General features: G+C 46.3%; 1 pseudogene; it reads right to left on the minus strand.

Moving 5' to 3' along the window:
* Positions 1 to 434: 434 nt before the first annotated feature.
* Positions 435 to 3,590, minus strand: LOC103069725 (phosphatidylethanolamine-binding protein 1 pseudogene; annotated as a pseudogene).
* Positions 3,591 to 5,225: the final 1,635 nt, after the last annotated feature.

Genomic DNA, 5,225 nt, shown 5'->3' on the forward strand with positions numbered 1-5,225 from the left:
CAATCTTTTTTTTTTTTTTTAACCTCCTTTAAAGATTTTTTTTTTTTTTTAACCTTTTTTAAAGGATTCTCTGATGCTCTGCTCTAATACTGTGGACCTGGTCTTTTTACCAGAATTTTTTTCTTCTTTAAAGTCTGAGTTACTATTCTTATACTAACATTTTGATGACCCTATCATAGACCCAAATTATCCACCCAAATGGGGTTCAAATTTGATCAAAACATAAACCCCCTAGAATTATAGAGGACAGGCAGAAGGAAGAGTCACCCCAAACCTAAATCTGACTGCTCAGGCCTTGGGAACGAGGAAGGGGAGAAATCTACATGCATCGCTAAACTGAAAACACTGCTTGGGAAACTCTGGGATGGTTTCCATCTTCTAACTTTCGTCTGCTTCCCAGACAGCTGCTTGGGGAGTTTAGGCACAAAGTCACCTCATTCAGCCTGGTAACATGTGCCGGCCACCGGGGCCCAGAGCTTGTACCTTTTACAGAAAGACGCCACGGTGAAATCGCCATGATGGGCTCCAGATCGGTTGCTGAGAATGGGTTCGTCACACTTCAGCGGCCTGTCCTGCTCCAAGCCAGATGTGGTGGTGAAGGCCTGTGCCCTTGGGGGACCCAGAGCCCACATAATCAGAGAGGACCGAGCCACTGCTCATGTTGTTGCCTTTCACCTTGACCACCAGGAAATGGTGCCCTTCCGGCTGGGAGCATCTGGGTAGGTCAAGACCAACGTGTAGAATTTATCTGGATCAAGGCCATCCCATGTGATGCTTGCGGGCCAGTTCTTAACCTGGGTGGGTGTCAGCACTTTGCCCAGCTCGTCAACCTCTGCCACGCCGTACTGGACTTGCAGCGGGTGCTGCGGCTGGTCGTCCACCTCCTGCAGGCTCAAGGGTCCCGGCCACTTGCTGAGGTCCAGTGGCCTCACGGGGCCGAGCAGGGCAGACAACAGGGAAAGTCACAGGATAGCAGCAACGACTCCGAGCGGTCTGCCTCTAATTTTTCTTACATTGAACATTTGCTTTCAAAATAAGAAAAAAGTACGTCATTTACTATTTTTTTTAATTTAATTTTATTTTTTGCGGTATGCGGGCCTCTCACTGTTGTGGCCTCTCCCGTTGCGGAGCACAGGCTCCGGACGCGCAGGCTCAGTGGCCATGGCTCACGGGCCCAGGCGCTCCGCGGCATGTGGGATCTTCCCGGACCGGGGCACGAACCCGTGTCCCCTGCATCGGTAGGCGGACTCTCAACCACTGCGCCACCAGGGAAGCCCGTGATTTATTTTTAACCAATAAAAGGGAAAAACAGAGAATAAGAAGGAGGAAAAAAAATGAAAGCAGAAACTAGGGCCTCCTGTAGGGGATGTAGAGGTGTGTTGGTGTAGAGTGAGTTTATGACAGCCCTGGAGGTTGGCGTTCCCTGGAATCCTGGAGTCAAGGCATGAGCTTTTTGACTCTGACCTGTACTTGTAAGAATGTTTCAATAAGCGGAATGTTTTTTTTTCACCTTCTATCTGTATCAGTGAATACAAAGGGGTCCCATGGAGGAGGTAGAAGGTAATGGGAGTTTCTAACTGGGGAGAAATGTTCTTGAAAGAGAAATGGCATGACGGTTTTTATCCCTGGTTTCATATTAGAACTGCTGGATACCCCAGACCCACCCCCAGTGATTCAATTGATTATTGATTAAAAGATGCAAGGGATGGGTGAAGGACGGTGTCTGCAATTTTTGGAGGATTGAGCCAATTGCCTGAGACCAGACCACTATACAGGGTTTCCAGAGGTAGTGGCCACTGTTTTTCACATGTATCCAATCTGTAAAGTCCTACTGACAGATTCCTAGTTAAATCCCAAGAATTGAGCTCCTCAATATGAAATTCTTCTCTTCTCTATTTCCCTTAGGGCCACCTTCAGAAGGAAAGGTAGAACAGAGATTATTTCTCTCCATCAGTGTTTTCTCAAGCATGGTAGGTGTACCCATTGGTACACAAACTTAGCTTATTCCTACAGGGAAAAACATTTTAAGACAGCTTTTAATGATATACACTTTTTGTATTGTGTATTAGGAAAAATATACTAACGTCCATCAAAGCTATGATTTCATAGCAGTGATATAAGTTTTTTAAAAATGAAATCTATTTATGCAAAAATGCAAGCCAATTTATATACATACCTTAGGTAGATTGCAGTACAGATGGTACATGGATATGGCAAAAATCAAGATGATATACATGACTTTGGGAAACACTGGCAGAAGTTGCTTTGTTAGACCTTTCTGAAATGAGGTGAGGTTTGAGCTGTGATTCAAAGCAGGGCTTCCAAACATTGGACTGAAAATATATGGAGCCGGCTGAGAGCTTGTGGAAATAGTCATTCCACTCCCTGCCTAGACATTTTAGTCCAGGAGATTTGAGATGGGGCCCTGGGCTTTATCTTTTCATGAAGGTTCCCTGGTGATTCTGGTGCAGCCACTTTTGGGAAACTTGAGGAAGGGAGCGATACCTCCTTGGGCCTGAAAGATTAGTAGTTCTTGGTAATTAAACCTATTTTAAGTATTTGCTGGCTGTGAGGTCGATTAACTGTTGTTGACTGTCAGCATGGCTTTGAAAACTTTTTCTTTTTTTATTTTATAAATTTATTTATTTTATTTATTTATTTTTGGCTGCATTGTGTCTTTGTTGCTGTGCGCAGGCTTTCTCTAGTTGCTGCGAGCGGGGGCTACTCTTCGTTGTGATGCGCAGGCTTCTCATTGTGGTGGCTTCTCTTGTTGTGGAGCACAGGCTCTAGGCGCACGGGCTTCAGTAGTTGTGGCTCGTGGGCTCAGTAGTTGTGGCTCGCAGGCTCTAGAGTGCAGGCTCAGCAGTTGTGTCTCATGGGCTTAGCTGCTCTGAGGCATGTGGGATCTTCCCGGACCAGGGCTTGACCCGTGACCCCTGAATTGGCAGGCAGATTCTTAACCACTGTGCCACCAGGGAAGCCCGCTTTGAAAACTTTCAATTTTTAAACTGTGCCTCTGGGTCTCAGCATTGGGAGGGTGTGTGTGTGTATAAATTAAAATACACACAAGTGAGCACATTATACCCCACCCCCCAGACACATTTTAATCTGAATTATCCAATTAAACAAACAGGAGTGAGTTATGCCATTAGGCTCAACAGTGCTGCTAGAGCAAAGCAAAAGCTCGGTGCCACCCAGGCATGGGAGTCATAAAGTGCATATTTCTGGGGCAGAGGAAGCGCTCGGGTGGGAGCTGTTTCACCCTGAATTGATGTTTACTCGGTGAGCTTCACAGGATTCATTGTGAGGCAGCTGGGAGGGAGGCCCTGGGTAGCAGCAGTCTGGGATGGAAACCGTGCTTGGGGCCGCAGGAGTCCTGTGAGAAGGCAATTGAGAGGCCTGTGGGTGAGGTGGGGTGAGAAACCAAGAAGCTGCAACTGCGCCAGGCAGGGATGAGAAACTGAGAGCAAGCTGGTAGCACCAGAGAGGCACAGCGGCTTTCCTGAGGGGCTGGTAAAATCCTCCTCCCGAATAGCAGCAAATGGTTGCTCCCGGGGATGGGGGAAGCAAAATATTATCCCAGAGGACATTTAGGAAGTAGAATAAATTCTGTATGAAAATCAAAAAGGGCAAATACGTATATATGAAGTTAGTGTACCTTGAATTTCCTGGGGCAGTCCTTAGTTCAGTGGCTCTGCTCTATAGTCCGACTGGGTGTTAGGTAATGTTCCCTAATTTTAGGGTAAACATTTGAGAAAAAAATGGTGAAAGTGTCTGAGGACAGAAGCCCAAGGTGGCATCCAGATGGTCCTGCTTGGTATGAACTGGGGCATGTGAATTGCAGAACCTCTCAGGTTTGGGCAAGAGCTGATTTCTGGACCCCATGAGGTTAAGGGGCCAACTGCCTGAGGCCGGGCCACTCAGCAGGGTTTCCAGAGGTAGCAGCCACTGTTTTTCACCTGCTTCCAGTCCAAAAAGTCCTACTCATGGATCCCTAGCAAAATTCAAATTTTCCTCTCTCCATCTGATGGAGAATTTTCATACCATGTTAAAGAAACCTGGGACAAAGATTTGTCTTCGTTTACTGTTTCCTTTTCTTAACAGTTTCTTCACTCACAGATGCTTCAAAACTATTTTCAGTCTGTCAGTCTCCTTTCGCTGTTGTTCTTATATATAAGTTACAGGATTGGGGTGAAATTTTCAAAGGCGTTGGCCTTATGACAGTTTGGTTACATTGTGGAATAATTTTAGAAACTAAATTAATTGGATTTAGGGGGACATAACATAGAGGTTACCAAAGCTTGTCCACTAGGTGTCACTCTTTATCCAATGAAACCTGGCTAGCGGTGTTTATAAATAGAAGTGCATGTATACAATATTTATTTCCTTTGGTTACCGTAAACATGAATAACAAAATGCCCCCACTTGTGTGTTCTTAAGTCTTTTACTGGTGACCTCTGCCATAAAAGGGGACCGTATATCAGTTCTCTGGAGAACTCATTCCTATCACAGAGGTTTGTTCTGAGACCTCTTGGGAGGTGCAGGCTGGCCGCCTGAGTCGGAGCCTTCTCAATTCATCGATTGCTTTTCATGACACTGGACCCTTTGGAGATCACAGTGGACTCTCTTGTGATGAGAGCGAATGTTTCCAAAATGCCCTATTTCGCTTGCTGCTTCCTCAAGTGCTGTCTCCCGGACGTTCAAGGCAGCACTCTCACCAGCTCCATCTGTCCATCATCCCCGCGCGCTCCCGCCGGGTGGGCATCAGCACAGGGCGCCAGCGGAGCCGCTTCACCCTACGAAGTGAGCCCAAGGATGGGCGACATTCAGGGACCGCTCAGCCCGGGGGAGGGGGTGGAGGGGGGGGGGTTGGGGAGACCACCTCTTCACGGCCGCCACCCTGGGGCAATGCAGGCAAAATCGCTGCTAGCTATTCTGAATTTGAAATTATTTGCATTGGCCCCGAGGATTGAGCGAATTTGATTTGTTTCTCTTTTGCACTGCCTTCAGGGATAAAAACGGACGTACAATTTAGAGTTTACAAGGAAGGCACAGTCTGATTCAGGGAGATCGTACTTCTAAATAAAAATAGGTTTTATTATTATTCAAAAAAAGTTATTTCTCTAAAATGTAAGTAGTTCACCCTCAGAGAAGAAGTAGGGTACTAATAACATTTTTATATCCCACTTTCCAGTTCAAGAGGTTGTCTCAAATCCATTACCCGG

This window comes from Lipotes vexillifer, unplaced genomic scaffold, assembly GCF_000442215.2.
Source record: "Lipotes vexillifer unplaced genomic scaffold, Lipotes_vexillifer_v1.1 scaffold618, whole genome shotgun sequence".
Classification (NCBI taxonomy): Eukaryota; Metazoa; Chordata; class Mammalia; order Artiodactyla; family Lipotidae; genus Lipotes; species Lipotes vexillifer.